Genomic DNA, 15,573 nt, shown 5'->3' with positions numbered 1-15,573 from the left:
ATTTTGGATTCTTCAAAGCAGACGATAGCAGCTTTGATAGCAGCTTTGCACACTATTGTTATTCTCTCAACCGGTTTCATCATCTGGAGCTAACAGTCTTGAAGAAGTTCCCACACATGCTGAGCACTGATTGTCTGATTTTCCTTTACTTCTCCATCCAACTCATCCCAAATCATCTTATCTGGGTTTAGGTGGAATGTTTGTAGATGACAGGCCGTCTGATGCATTGCTCCATCATTCTGCTTCTTGGTTAAACCACCCTTGCCAAGACTGGATGCATGTTTTAGCTCATGCCCCCACTATTATCCCATTAAGCACAGACCAGATGCAATGGTGTGTCCCTATAGAATATTCTAGCAGCCCTTCTGGTTAAGTGTTGCCTTGAATTCTGAATTAATCTCTAATAGTGTCATCATCAAAGCTGCCCCCACACGATTACAGCTCCTCCTCCATGTTTCATGGTGCAAACTACACATGCAGATACCATCTGTTCATCTTCCCTGTGTCTCACAAAGACACAACAAGTGGAACCAAAAAATCTCTCTTGTACTCATCACTCTTGGCCTTTTTATTTTTTGCGACATATTTAGACACTGATCACCTTCATTACAAGCCTGAGCTTATATGTTTTTATCTGCTTTGCAAGAAGAAATAATAGAAATCATATTTTTCCTTTTTCTAAATTTCACCGTGTCTCCACTCTCAGTTTCCACCACTTTTTTAAATATTACTTGGCTAACGCCAACTGAAAACAGAACGAGAGCCACCGTTAAACAAGTTATTTTTCATCAACTTTGAAGACGCACAGTCAGCGCACTGAACCCCGGCGGCCTGACTCATCACCTACCATGCCTACCTCAAACATCTGCTGGTAGACGCCTGATATTGTGCTGAGAGCTGCAACGGCAGAACTCGTTGCCTAGCGACCACACGACGCTTTGTGAAGAGAAAGACTGGGTGCATCGTGAGGACATTTCCGGCCTTCCACTGGGTTCCAGCTAAACGGGGGATCCAAGCCGCACAGCGCTACACAAACGTAGGAAAACGCTAACCTTTATCTGTTCCTGATTTGGGTTGATGTCATTAATAACTTGATGATTTGAATTTAGTCAATCTTTAGCATATCGATCGTAGCCCAAATTACCGATTCATTGTGTTAGATCGTCCGCTATCTGGCCTCCTTTCACCATAATTCTCTTCCTTTAATATGTTGATCTGATTCCACGCATTCAGCACACACGCACACCCACATCATATTTCTCACTGTATACAGCTCACCTGTATTGTCTTCGTAGAATAGTTAATAAATGTTTTTCATTTAGACCAGGGGTCTGCAACCTTTATTATCAAAAGAACCATTTCTCCCCTTCTTCCGCCAAAGAAAAATAGTCTGGAGCTGCAAAATATAACACAGCTTATAAACTTTTAAAAGTTTTAATCCTATTTTACATGTTACATGTACTATGTTACAACCACTGAATACAACAAACAGAAGTGCAGTGTGCATGTGTAGGCCTACTCTGAAATGAATTAAACAGTGAACTATGCAGGCCTATTTATATGGCGAACTAAAAGTGCCAATATTAAATACATAAATACATCATGAAATAATTAATTAAATATGTCATTAATTAATTAAAATTGAAATCAAATATGTCATTAATTAATGAAAATTGGAATTAAATACTTAAATGTGTTATGAAATAAACACATCATTAAACAATTAATTAAATATGTCATTAATTAATTAAAATTGAAATCAAATATGTCATTAATTAAAATCGGAATTAAATACATAAATGTGTTATTAAATATGTCATTAATTCATTAAAATACCAATTCATTTTAAGTAAAAAACATTATTATTTCACTATTTAATTAATTATTTCATGGTCCTTGTGTTGCAGTGGATCATGAATTTAATTTATCTGTCAACCTCGCCCGTCAAAGTCGGTGGGCGGGACTAACGCGAATCTAGTCTAATCCATTGCTTTGGTCTGCCTTGAAACCGGAAGTAGAAGAAGCCTTTCTAAACATGGCGGCTGTGTTGAGGGAGGATCGCTGTGAACTTTCTAGAGAGTTCGTGAGAGATATTTTAGACCTTTCAGAGCATGTAGCGTGTAAAGCAGAGGAATTTATTGAAGTTGTTGGAGTTATTTCCGCACTTTCCGACCAAGATGTTGACCGTAGAGTGACTGCAAATTTAGAAGAAGTACTCCGCCGCTTTTCTGGTACCAGGGCGCAACAGGAGCACACACAAGGACCAGGGCGTTTGGCATACCGAGGGAAGTTCTGGAACATCACGTTCTTTGTGGATTTACCAGCCTGTCAAATTGCAGCGATGCTCGGAGGGCTTTTCCTTTAGGACCTACTCGGCGCGGCACGGCTCGGCTCGTCTTTGTTTAGCCGCGATTCCACAAGCATCTATTCGGCACGGTATGGCTCGTTTCCAGGTACTATTTTCAGCACCTTCTCGGCTGAGGTTCCCAGCGAGCTGAGAGAGCCTATAGTGTGACGTCTACATAGTGCAGGCCACTGATTGGACGGGGAGTGACGACACACAGAGCAACTCCAGCACGAAAACAAAACCCTGCATTAAAAAACAACTGTAAACAGCGACGGTGTGCATTGCTCTTCACGGAACTCTCTGTTCTTCATAATTTTAATATGACAGCCAGACCTGTACCGTGGGTGAATGAAGAGGTCGAGACTTTTCTGTCTTTGGTGGCGGACCAAAGAATACAGAGGGAGCTGGACGGAGAAAGTTTATCAGGAAGTCTCTGAGCGGATGGCCGCCCACATATACAGTAGACTGTATATAAAGAGGACAACGAAGGAGTGTAGGGAGAAGCTGAAAAAGCTAAAAAGTGACTATCGGTCCACCAAGGACCACAACGGCCGGCGTGGGTCAACCAGGAGGTGTTGGAAGAGGTTTAATGAACGCTATTTAATGGCACCGCACCGCCAGCACCAGGAGGGAGACTCAGCTGCTGCATTATTGGAGACGTTCGAGGACGGTGAGTGTTTTGTGACTTCAAGAAACTTATACATCATTTATCCCATTGGTGGCAAGCTTCTTTTAAGCAAACAAGTATATTTAGAAAGTAACGTCGTTGTTTCTTGTAGCAGACAATAAGCTAGCTAGTTAGCCATCGGCGCTAACTCCGTGCTCTGCTTGTATTTCGTGCTGCTGTTTCTAACGTTTAGCTCTCAGAAGCTAATACTTCAGTCAGCATGTCGTGTTTTTCGTGTACTTAGGGTGAGTGTTTATTTCTGTTCAAGAATCTCTTTCCACATGCGAAGCCTACTCCACCTCCGTCGCGGAGCCCCCAGCTCCCCTGCCTCTTCTCCGACACCAGCAGCGGCTCCTCTCCAGCACCAGCTTCGACACCAGTACCAACTCGGACACCGACCCTGTCAACATCAACCTCCAGCACGTAACAGCAACGTCTTATCACTGGTAAGACACGGTAAACAGAGACCATGGTTGATTTTCGCATTATTATTATTACTACAGGTGTAAATGCCTGCAAGCATGATCAGAACAGCGAGACCAACGACCAAGAATTCAAGCAGGTGTAAATGCAACCTGTGCAGCATGCCAGCTCAGGAACGCCTGATGAAAGCTACATGTAGCTACAGAGACACGTAAACAGAATACATGCAGCTGCATTTTTTTTCCCATTGACTTAACAAGCAAGTCACTCTAATTAATAAACTTTCTCGTGCAATGTAGTATTGCAACCATTCTTCTTATAGTCACTAGGTAGCTGTGAAACTGAATGATTGGATGAAAATATACATAGAAATGAGAAAACACAGCTGTTCTTAGTAACACCAAAATGTGCATGGGATGAAATGAAGTTCACACCATGTTGTTTTTAGTTGTGGTGGAGGAGGTACTGCTTGTGCTTTGGTTAAAGTGCAGAGTGCCAGAAGTTTATTAAAGTATCAAAGACATGATCATGATTGAAAATAGATGGACAGGTGGCTAAAGACATCACATCATAGTTAGCTGTGGAGTCCTTCAAGCTCCTGGGGACTACAGTCTCTCAGGACCTGCAGTGGGAGACAAACATCCACTCCATCCTGAAAAAGGCTCAGCAGAGGATGTATTTCCTACGACAGCTGAGGAGACATGGCCTGCTGCAGGAGCTGTTGATCCAGTTCTACACTGCAGTCATCCAATCTGTCCTGTGCACCTCTGGATCAGCCACACAGCAGGACAGAAACAGACTACAGCCTATAGTATGGACTGCAGAAAACATCATCAGAGACCCCACTCACCCTGTACATAAACTGTTTCCCTCCTCCCCTCTGGCAGGCGCTACAGAGCCCTGTACACAAAAATCACCAGACACAAAAACAGTTTCTTCCCCACTACCATCACTGTAATAAACAGCTGAGCCATTCCTACACACCTGTACAATAGTCAGTATTCCTGTGGATATGTACAGCATTTTTTTTCACCATGAACAGCATTCTCTGCTTTTTGCACTACTGTGTTTATAGCAATTACCATTTTGCTAATGTGTTCATATATTCCAGTCTAGCTGTACATTTCTGTTTATATTGTGTTCTGTTTTACTACTATTTCTTTTTCCTCCCTGTTCCTCTTTCTATTGTTTCTTTATTTTTTTTTTTTTTTTAATTCTCTTCCATATTCCTAGTGTGACACCAAAACCCGAAACCAAATTCCGTGTATGTTGTGTACTTACTTGGTCATTAAAGCTGACTCTGATCACTTTTCTGTCTTTGGTCTAGGCAAGAGGAAAAGAGGCCACAGAAAATTGGACCTTCCTAGCGTACTTGTGGAGATGCAGGCTGAGGAGGAGTGGAGTCATGCCCAGCATGATGAGAACATCTGGTTGCTCCTCAGCGAGACAAGAGAAAATGAAGCGGCCTTGCAGCGGGAGGAGATGGCCCAGAATGCTGCCTTCAACCAGTCATTCCTGGGTGTGCTGGGGCAGCTGGTGCAGGCAGTGGGCAGCCGGCGAGTGTGAGTGAGTCCACCTCCCATAGACTTGAGATTTACAAGTGCTGGTCATATAATTAGAATATCATGAAAAAGCTTGTCTTTTGGACAACTGTCAGGTCAGCAGTCTTCCCCATGATTGTGTAGCCTACAGAAGTAGACTGAAAGACCATTTAAATGCCTTTGCAGGTGTTTTGAGTTAATTAACTGATTAGAGGTCTTCAATATTGAACCTTTCCACAATATTCTAATTTTCTGAGATACCAAATTTGGGATTTTTGTTAGTATTCAGGTATAATCATCAAAGTTAAACATTTGAAATATATCAGTCTCTTTGTAATGAATGAGTATAATATACAAGTTTCACTTTTTGAATGGAGTTATTGAAATAAGTTAACTTTTTCATGATATTCTAATTATATGACCAGTACCTGTAGTTGTATGTAGTTTTACTTTTAGCCCTCCACTGTAGGAGAGGCCCACCACAGTTTGTACTTTGCACATTGTAAATAGTTTTGATTTTGCTGCTGACTAATAAACTGTTTTGTGACCTATGTGATTGCATCATAACTTTTCATTTTGTCTGTTTGCCTGGACACCCATAAATTTTTATCCGCTATGTCGGCCAGTTCAATTTCCAGATTGGGCTTACTTACTCCTGTGAATGCGGATGTGTTCAGCAGGGATGGGTCGATGTCCAGGGGTGTGACAGGGAAGGAGAGAGTGTTTTTTTTCCTTTCTGAACTCACTGAATCATTCTCCAAATGCAGCTTGCATTGCAATAATTCCACGGTGGAATTAATCACAATTTATGTGATTGTTCGCTTCTTTGAACCCTCTCACGGAGGGGAAGTGAGAGAACATGCCTCTCTGTACATCCCTGGCAAACACTGTCATCTTGCGCTCAAAGGCTAAAACACCCTCCAGCATCTGCAGCGCCGTGCGTCCCTTTCCCTGGAGATTTTTGTTCAGCATGTTTAAGTGACTTGCCATATCTACCAGGAAGTAGAACTTTTGTAGTAGGTGTGACTGTGATTTTTAACTGCCGGGTCAAAAATGACCCTAAGACAATCTTTGTACACTGTTGATATAAATTTTTGATGAAAATATAAACATAGACAATGTTTCACTTTTTCTGATGTTCAGGTCACGTGAGGAAAAGTCATCGATTTTCAGATTGAAAAAAGGTCATTTAGAGGGTTTTCTATGCTACTGAGCATAATGGCCGGGTAATTTTTGATCCTAAGACAATACAAGGGTTATGAAATTGAAATGTACCAGAAGACATTGCAATTTTAAATAGGCAGATTTTCTGATGTTCCAGATCTCTATATATGCACTTTTATTTTTGAAGCTGCTCTGCCTTTGATCTAAAATAAGCATGTTAAAAGAGTATACTTACTCTGGTGAATTTATTATGGCATTAGATATTTACTTACCTACAATCCCCTCAGTGCATACAGCAGTATGTGCATCAGTGTGAATGATACAGCCATCAGAGCAAGATGCACATCAGTTTATATTAGTCATAGAAACATCTACTATAAACTATTAATGCATGTAGTTTATGAAAAAGTCAGTCCTTTCTTGGTAAAAATTAACCGTGGACACCTTCAATATATTTCTGTTTTGTTTTGTTTTTCAGTTTTTGGTGGCTGGCAAACTGAGAGAACTTTAGCGCTGTTCCAGACTAATTTGACAAAAGAGACACTGCATTGTGTTTTCTTGGCCATTTGCAACGTCTTGTGTGCACCGATGAACAAATACTTATGATGGTCAAGAGAGGATGAACTTGGCAACCTGGAAAAGGGCTTTCAAGACAAAGCTGACTTCCCTGAAGGCATCGATGGCGCACACACTCCCACCAGTGCACCTATACTCCAAAGAAACAGCTGCATAAACAGGAAAGATGTAAGTATTTACCTCCAGGCAGTGTGTACATCATAGACAATGTACCTAGCTGTTTACACTGGTTAGTCAGATTCTGTGCCTAATGCCAGGGGGTTTTGAAATGTACAAAACAGAACCTATGCTATTAACAATTAGTTTTTACACATAGGGCCTCTTTTTCTGTCATTGAAACTGCTACAAATATATGTCGCATTTCTGCAAATATGTTTTCTCACTGTTGTACTTTCCTTAATGAAGACTGCAACTTAAAGTCTTTATTTGCTTCCTCAAGCAAATTAGAAGTGAGATTACAATGTGCATCCTTGACTTGATATCTACATCACACATTTATATAGAAAATATATCTGCTCTAAAATTGTGTTTGGGGTTTAAGACTGGTGCTCACTTTGCAGCAGAGGCAGGTGATGGTCCAGCAAGAGACAGATTCAGTGGTGCAGGAGTGGAAGACTTGGGTGGTGCAGTGAGAAGGCTGAGTGGAGCTTGAGGATTTAATGCACTAACCTGTTCCAAAGGGCTCCGTGGGACAGAAATGGGAGCAGTGAAGGTAATCATATAATCAGCTGTGTTATAATGTTTGAATGCACATACAATAACCCAAAACCTAAAAAAACAATCATGTCAACTTGCAGAGTGGGACTTTCTGTATCATTACTCTTCTTCACCATTGATTTCCGTTTTGAACATGTATGGCTGAGTTACTCCAATGTTACAGCTTGCCAATAGACAGGGACTTCATTGATCTGTACATTCTAGGAAAAAAGCAAACATTCAGGAAGGAATTATTTTAATGGGAAAAAAAACTTTTGATAAATATAGATGAGTTTTTAGGGGATGAATCAACAACTGGAGATGGATTTACGTTTTAAAAATCATTAGCTTATCCAATTTATTCAGACTTTATTATACAATACTTACGACAAACATGTCTTCTAATATTTTCAGTTGTTACATCCACCAATCATCAATTGATGTATTTGTTTTGGACTTTACTGGGATCATATTATGTGTTTTATGTCCAACCTTTTTAATACAGTAGGGTTTATATTTACACATCACTGCTGACCGGGCATCGCCTCTGATACACCCACTAAATGAGAGAAAACTTACCTCCTGGCCCATTTTAGACAGTAAACATGTCATTCATACAATTATGAAAATGACAACAAAAGGTGAGGCTTATGGGTCATTTGTTTGACCTCATATTTAAGCTTGTTTCATCTAGTGCAAACTAAATCTAGTTTTTTTCAAACATGTCAAAAAAAAGCTAACATTTTCAGTGGGATGTGCTTACTTCTTCACATGACTGTAATGCAGTGCACTATTTCTGATCCCACTCTATATCCAAGGACACCACACGCAGGCCAGAGCAGGAAAATGCCAAAGATGAGTTTGGTCTAAATGCGCTGGACTTAGAGCGACACTGGTTAAAAAAAAAAGAAAATAAACCCCAGAGCTGTAAGAGAGAAGAAAACATTGATAAGAGGAACATCATATGCACCAAATGAACAAATGCCACTATCACGCATGTAACCACAAAATTATATGTTTTCATAGAAGTTTTCAGCCTGACATTTGATTTCAGTCATCAGCTGTGTACTTAGTAAAGGGCAGAGCTTTGTTAGAGTAATATTGCCTGGAGATCTGTGGTGTGTGTTTGCATTGTGATTCTTTTCATGAGAGGGAGATGAAAGAGGAGACGAAGTAGAGAGACAGTGTCTGTCTGAGCTCAAGTGCTAGTATAAGTACATGTGTGCCTGATCTGAGACCAGCACATGGTTCTCTACACTGTTCTACTAGATGCACAATCCTAATATAATGCCTGCTCTTTAAGTCAACACCTTGTCTTACAACTAAATTCTGCTTGTACTTATACTAATGCCTCATGTCTCCACATTTGGATGCATTTACATATACGCAACACGACTACTACTGAAAGTATGAAAAGCAATAGCTTGTTTCAGTGATTGTATTAGCTCCATATAATAGTCCTATGCACCAGATGGAAAATGTACCTTTAATTTGATTTTCCTTCTTGTAGAACTGAACTCCTTAAATCTACACATGTACATCTGAATAGTATATTCTGCATGTCCTTTCAGTAAGACTTCACAGATGGATTCTACATATTTCACTAACATAACTCAGTGCTGGTCCCGCTCTAATGCAAGCACGAATTGTACTTTAGTGTGCGGTTAATCATGTGAAGTGAAACAGCAAAACTCAGCGTACGTGAAATTGGCATATGTTGGAGATGTGTATGTGTGTAAGTCTTAGTCAAGAGTTAGTGACAGCACAAGGAACTGCACTTAATTCTCGCGTCAAAATGTCAGCATGCATACATTTGTGCAAACACAGCCTGTGTGCTTCTGCTGGTTTTGCGATAGCATCAGAAATAGAGCCTTAAATTTGATCATTTTCGTTTTATTTTCATGCCCATGTCCAGGAAAATGTTTACAAAAAAGTTACATTTCATGACTCTGTTTCATGGATCTGACATACCTCCTGTTGAACATTATTTGGTGATAGCACAAAAGCAAAACAGTGAGAAAACTGAATTTGAAGGTGGTTTTAAGGGGCATTAGTTGCTGCAACTATGTTTTGCCAGCCACACTCTTTTGCCTGTCTGGTAACTTCAGGACAAGCGTCAAGGAAGCTGTTTCTGCCTGCTCTCAGTCTGTTTGCTAAGCTGTGCTAATTCTCAAATGTTCCTTCATATGAACTAAATCCTCCAAAAATAAATATCGCATGTATTTATTCCCTCCAGAATAACACGTAGAAATGTTTTTTTTTTCTTTTTTATTTGGCTAACTACAACATCATTCACGTGTTACTTTCAAATCTATTTATGGTGCAACATTGCAATGGTTAAGATTTAGTTTCAGTTTTGGTACAAAGACAGCTTGGTAAGGTTTCTAAGATCATTATTTGGGCTAAAATTACTACATTAAGTTTAGCAGTGTTTTGTGGTCACAGTAAAAAAAAAAAAAAAACTGTTCAGATTTTCGACCTAATGTAGTCATCTTTCATAATAAGACAACCACAGTTTCTTATGCTAAAGTCCAATGCATCGATGCCCGCTCAACCTTCCAATTAGAATGGATGTAAGTAGAGCTGGGTACCGAGCTCCCAATCCCTGCTACTTCCTGTAGCTTTTCCTGGGAGGTCTCAATGTGTTCCCCAGCTAGAGGAGAAAAACAGTATATTCCCTTCAGCATAATCAGTGTCTGTCCCGTGGTCTCCTCCCACTTGGATGCATCTGGAAAACCTTACTTGGGATATTGGTTGGATGCCCAAACCACCTCAGTTGTTTCCTTTCAATTTGTAGGAGCAGCAATCTACTTTGAGATCCTCCTAAATATCTGCTCCTGAACCCTACCCTGAGTGTGAGTCGACAGACAGAGAAAACTTATTTAGGCTGCCTGTACCCACAATCTTGTTATGTCACTACCCAGAGCTCACAACCATACGTGATAGGTGAGGTTAGCATTAGCATCCCTCTCCAGTCAGGCCAACTGAGTGTATCCAAGACTTCTGATTATAAAAAGAATCATCCCAACATGTTTGTGAAGATATAGTCACATTTTACACCTACTCCTTTTACAAGGATTTCATTGGGGAAAATGCTTTTTGGTGTACAATGTGCGATGGACATTGAAGCTGCAATATTGCAGCTTGCTAAAGTAATTGCTCAGTCCATCTCTGTAACCTACCGGTTGAGGTGCATATCAAATAACTGTAATGTTTATGTTTCAAATCTTGGCCAATTAGATTTTTGCTGCATTCCATACCCCATATGTCCTATTTGTTCCTGCCATAATAAGTACAGAAGCTAAATATATAGCTGATGCCAGACAATGTTCTGGGGTCACTTGCTCACATAACTTTTACCATTTTCTGTTCTTTGTTGAGAAGACACTCATAATACAGTAAGCATGTTTACCCCAATGTCTAATTAATCCTTTAAGGTGTCTTTGCAGCACAAGGCTGCTCTCTCACACAAAAGAAAATCCTCCTAAACCACACCAGAATAATCTTTCTGTTCAAAGATGTGATACAAAAATGATAATTTACTTGCACCTGAGGTACACTCTTTATATGTGCTCTTAATATAATGACAGTGCTTACTTCTGAGCTCCATCTCCCTTGTTTTTTTCTCTCCATCCGTCCGCCTGTCTCTCTCAAACCAGGAGTTTCTAATTGGGCTCTTTGCTTTTGGCTATAAAGCCAAAAAAAGGTTCTTTTATCTTCTACCACCAAATCAACTTATGGCCAAGTCTGCCCCATTGTCTGTCCAGCTTCAGTTCATTCAAACAAGCTTTTTCCTTCTTAGTAATGCAACTGCAGTCACATCAGGCTGTGGTCTCCGCCTTGAGAAATTTAATTTTACTAACAACCTGCCATGTCGACACACAGCCCCAACACAAACGCAACACAACAATGGACATGGAGGCAATGGTTCACCTGCTGCTTGGTCTGTGGCTTTCTGTCAGATTCAGAGTAATAGAAGAGTCGGAGAAAGCTGAGAGCGGCGAGTGGAAACACTCAGGAGACACACAGGAGAGTTTAGGAGGCGATGCAGCAGTATCAAGCTGAAGACAAGAGGGTATGAACTAGATGACATATGAGGGTAAACTGATGCTAGTTCGCTAGCTATCGTGTATCAGTCCCATGTACAGCCCTGTAATGGCTGCAATTTATCGCTATTAGGTATTAAAATATGTATGCTGTGTATGTGTTTCAGATGGCTCTCTTACAAGACTTCATGGGGTTTACCTGACACAGCAGCACATGAGCCTGCAGTGGCACAAGGTGCTGGATGTTCTCATCATGCTGGGCATGACTCCACTCCTCCTCAGCCTACATCTCCGCAAGTACACAAGGAAGGTCCAAGTTTCTGTGGCCCCTTTTCCTCTTGCCTAGACCAAAGACAGAAAAGTGATCAGAATCAGCTTTAATGGCCAAGTAATTACACAACATACAAGGAATTTGGTTTCGGCTGTTGGTGTCACACTAGGAATATGGAAGAGAATAAAAAAAAAAGAAAGAAAGAAATTATAGAAAGAGGAACAGGGAGGGAAAATAAATAGTAGTAAAATTAAATAGAACACAATATAGACAGGATTGTACAGCTAGACTGGAATATATGAACACATTAGCAAAATGATAATTGCAAAAAACACAGTAGTGCAAAAAGCAGAGAATGCAGCTGGCGCAAAAAAACACCATAGTATACTATGTCGACGAAAAATGTGATTTTTCAACATGTTGTAAAAACGTGCCATATGATGAAATAATGTAAAGGAGGCTGTGAAAAACACCATGGTAAGGTTTTCTTTGAAAAAAAAATCATCACGAATTTTGGTGCAAAAAAAAACGCCTTACTATACTATGTCGAAAAAAATGCAACTTTTCAAACATGTAGTAAAAACGTGCCATACGATGAAATAATGTAAAGGAGGGCGTGAAAAACACTATGGTAAGGTTTTCTTTGAAAAAAAAATCATCATGAATTTTGGCGCAAAAAAACGCCTTACTATACTATGTCGAAAAAAAAGGCGATTTTTCAAACATGTTGTAAAAACATGCCATATGATGAAATGATGTAAAGGAGGCCGTGAAAAACACTCCCGAAAGGTTTTCTTTGAAAAAAAAATCATCATGAATTTTGGCGCAAAAAAATGCCTTACTATACTATGTCGAAAAAAAATGCGATTTTTCAAACATGTTGTAAAAACGTGCCATATGATGAAATAATGTAAAGGAGGGCGTGAAAAACACTCCAGAAAGGTTTTCTTTGAAAAAAAATCATCATGAATTTTGGCGCAAAAAAAAAAGCCATTTTTTTTGGCATTTTTTTTAAATAAAGTTTTGTCTTTTGTTTTTCCTCTCGTGAAGGCTTCTGGTGAAGTCTATGAGGGACATCAGAGCAGATGGTGCCAAGTATGATGAGCTACTTAAGTGTCACAGCAGTGATTCTACACAAGAGGGAGATTCTCCAGCTGAGAAGATTAAAAAGGTGCAGTTGTTGTGGTCGACCATTGATGGAATGCTGTCGACGATCAAAGAGGAGAAGAATGCAGTGGAAAGTGTTTTGAAGGGGGATGCAGATCAATACATTTTGGACGGGATGGATGGAGTCCTCAGAATTCCTCGTTGTCTGCTGGAGAGAATTGAAAAGCTTCCACATCAGTTAAGTTCAGGGAATGTGTATGAAGGTGGCCAGCTGAACCTCCTGTGTGTGATGGAGCTGATGAACTATGCATCACAGCTTCTGAAAGAACATGTTGTAAAAGCGTGCCATATGATGAAATAATGTAAAGGAAGCCATGAAAAACACTTCAGAAAGACTTACTTACTTCTCTGTCTACTTTTCTTACTCCATGTAGGTTTCCCAGAGACTTTGGGTTGAGGAGGAAGTGGAAGTTTGTTGGCTTAGACCTGGTGTCATTCCATCAGTGTTTAACTTCCCGGCTCATCTTGGAAGAGTATGTGCCAGAAAGACCACGACCAAGCAGCCTTGAGATCTTAGACAGCGTCTCCCTCAGGTGGGTGTCGACGGTGTTCACAGTCAGGTCTGTGGTAATCCTGTCAAAAAACAAAACAGAAAAAAATCTAGATTATAAATCAACATGTAACCAAAGCACTCTGTGTAAACCACCATAGTATAGGATGTAGTTCAGAAAATGTCAAAATATAGTATACTTTTCAAGAATGACATAGTATGGCCTGTAGTTCATAGGATAGCATGTCGACAAAAAAACCCATAGATTATTATGTGGTTCAAAAAGTGCAAAATGATAGGATGTTGCCTAAAATTGTCATGTATGATATGTGGTTCAAAAAAATGTCATAGTGCAGTATATTGTCAAAATAGTATGTTATTCAAGAAAACAGAGTATATGTTGTCTAAAAGTGCCATAGAATAATATGTCATTGCACAAGTAAAAGTATAGTAAATTTTAAAACTGTTCAAATTCTTATAATATGTTGCTAAAAAACAAAAAAAACTAAAACAAAAAAAAGGTCAGTAATATGTCAATTAAAAAAGCCTATAGTATAGTGTGTCGCCCAACAAACATCATAGTATAGCATGTCGCTCTAAAAACGTCAGAGTATAGCCTTTAGTCCACAGCTGTCAGTAGGTGAGGAGCAACACAAAAACAGTCCAAACGCTGGTTTCCAGGGGGTTAGATGAGTATTTATTTGAAAGAGTAAGTTTACAACAACACAGCATGTCAGGGGGTTAAAAACAAATGGGTGTTAGTAAAATAAAAATAAATCAACAGAACTAAAAGTGAACTTCACGTTGACATTGATGGGCATTCCAACCAGGAACAAAGTAAAAGATAATCAATATGAAAAAAACTCTTCCTGTTCACCTCTTAAAACTCAAAAACACACCGCAGCAGCAGCCTAAACTAAAACTACCAATGGGTTTCCTGTTTTCCTTTCTGAACAATTCAAAGGTCCCTCTCTATCTCCCCAGACATCCACCAACCACTGGAACACATCTCCAAAGTTCTGCCGGGCCAGCTCAGCTTCCCCTCAGAAGAAGTGCTGCCACCTGCCAGATGAAGGAGCCTTTTGAGAGGCAGCTGGCATCGTGATTGGACTGTACTTTGGTCTGTTCCAATCCAGCTTCAGCTCCAGAGACGGCAGGCGGGACGAGTCAACGGAGGCCAGGTGGACGAAGGCATGCAGCTGAGTACAATCCAGAAAACAACAGAGGAGGAGTGCAGCGGCCCAGGGCCAGAACAACCAGAGTAGCATCGTATGTCTCTTAGAAAACATCATAGTATAGCCTTTGGGATGAAAAAACACCATCATATACATCGTATATTGTACAAATAACAAGTCAAAGGAAAGAGACATACATTGTAGAACTGTAGTAATTGTGGGCTGAGTGATTTACTGATTATCAGTATTTTATTTTTTACTGATTTACGGTAATAAATACATTTAAAAATGGTGCTACTTTGGCTCTGAACCTTTATCTACCTGTGGTCGCTCTGTCTTCTGGAGTGACTTGATTGGTTATACATCACAAATAAAACTCCTTTAACATCTGTAAACAAAACAAAAACGTATCAACAAAGTTTTCTGTTAGAGTTTGTGTTCTTCTAAGTTTAACTCCAAGATTTTAAATACTTTCATTTACTGCAAATTAATATCTACTCCAAATGTCTCACTAATAATCATCAGCCTTAAAAACCCACAAAACACCCCTCTATACTCAACCACACTTAGTACAGTCCGGTTCCCCCTTCTATAAATCTGCTTGGAATCGTCCACTTCCTGTTTGTCAAAGTGGCCTTCTACCTGGACAGGTTTTGTTGGAGCTCATGCAACAAACATTTTGGGTAACTGCACTTTAATATGGATGGATGACACTGAATTAGAGTCTGTTTTAATGAGACTGAGTTAAGATGTGTAGCTCTGTCATTAAATAGGAAATTATTTCTCAGAATTCACAGAGAAAAGTCTGAAATGTTTGCTAGGTTAGCGTCCCACATGTTCTTTGGCTCAGCTAAAGCTAACTCTCTCCAACTTCTGAATCTGTTGAGTTGCTTGTTGTTAAAATATCTTGCTAGAAGTGCTGAAGCTCAGAAAGTCTGAGATGTTTGTTCAAAATAAGCTCATTCTCAAGTCTGATCTGAACTGTCCTCTTTTGTTTGAACTTTCCCTAA

At 39.8% G+C, this 15,573-nt stretch overlaps 1 long non-coding RNA gene across 4 annotated transcripts; it reads left to right on the top strand.

The window, feature by feature from the left end:
- Nucleotides 1–1,830: 1,830 nt before the first annotated feature.
- Nucleotides 1,831–14,860, top strand: LOC118471422 (uncharacterized). 4 transcript variants are annotated; one of them, XR_008599890.1, is made up of 8 exons: nucleotides 1,831–3,017; nucleotides 3,283–3,460; nucleotides 4,765–5,003; nucleotides 6,621–6,886; nucleotides 7,279–7,430; nucleotides 11,300–11,489; nucleotides 11,628–13,431; nucleotides 14,373–14,860. It is a non-coding gene; the product is annotated as an uncharacterized LOC118471422 (long non-coding RNA). The 4 variants fall into 4 exon arrangements; XR_008599889.1 differs by having other exon boundaries at nucleotides 1,832–3,017; nucleotides 4,765–4,999; nucleotides 11,377–11,489; XR_004848731.2 differs by having other exon boundaries at nucleotides 1,832–3,017; nucleotides 4,765–4,999.
- Nucleotides 14,861–15,573: the final 713 nt, after the last annotated feature.

Source organism: Amphiprion ocellaris, chromosome 20 (genome assembly GCF_022539595.1).
Source record: "Amphiprion ocellaris isolate individual 3 ecotype Okinawa chromosome 20, ASM2253959v1, whole genome shotgun sequence".
Classification (NCBI taxonomy): Eukaryota; Metazoa; Chordata; class Actinopteri; family Pomacentridae; genus Amphiprion; species Amphiprion ocellaris.
The sequence above is the reverse complement of the archived record's forward strand: the minus strand, read 5'-3'. Positions and strand labels throughout refer to the sequence as shown.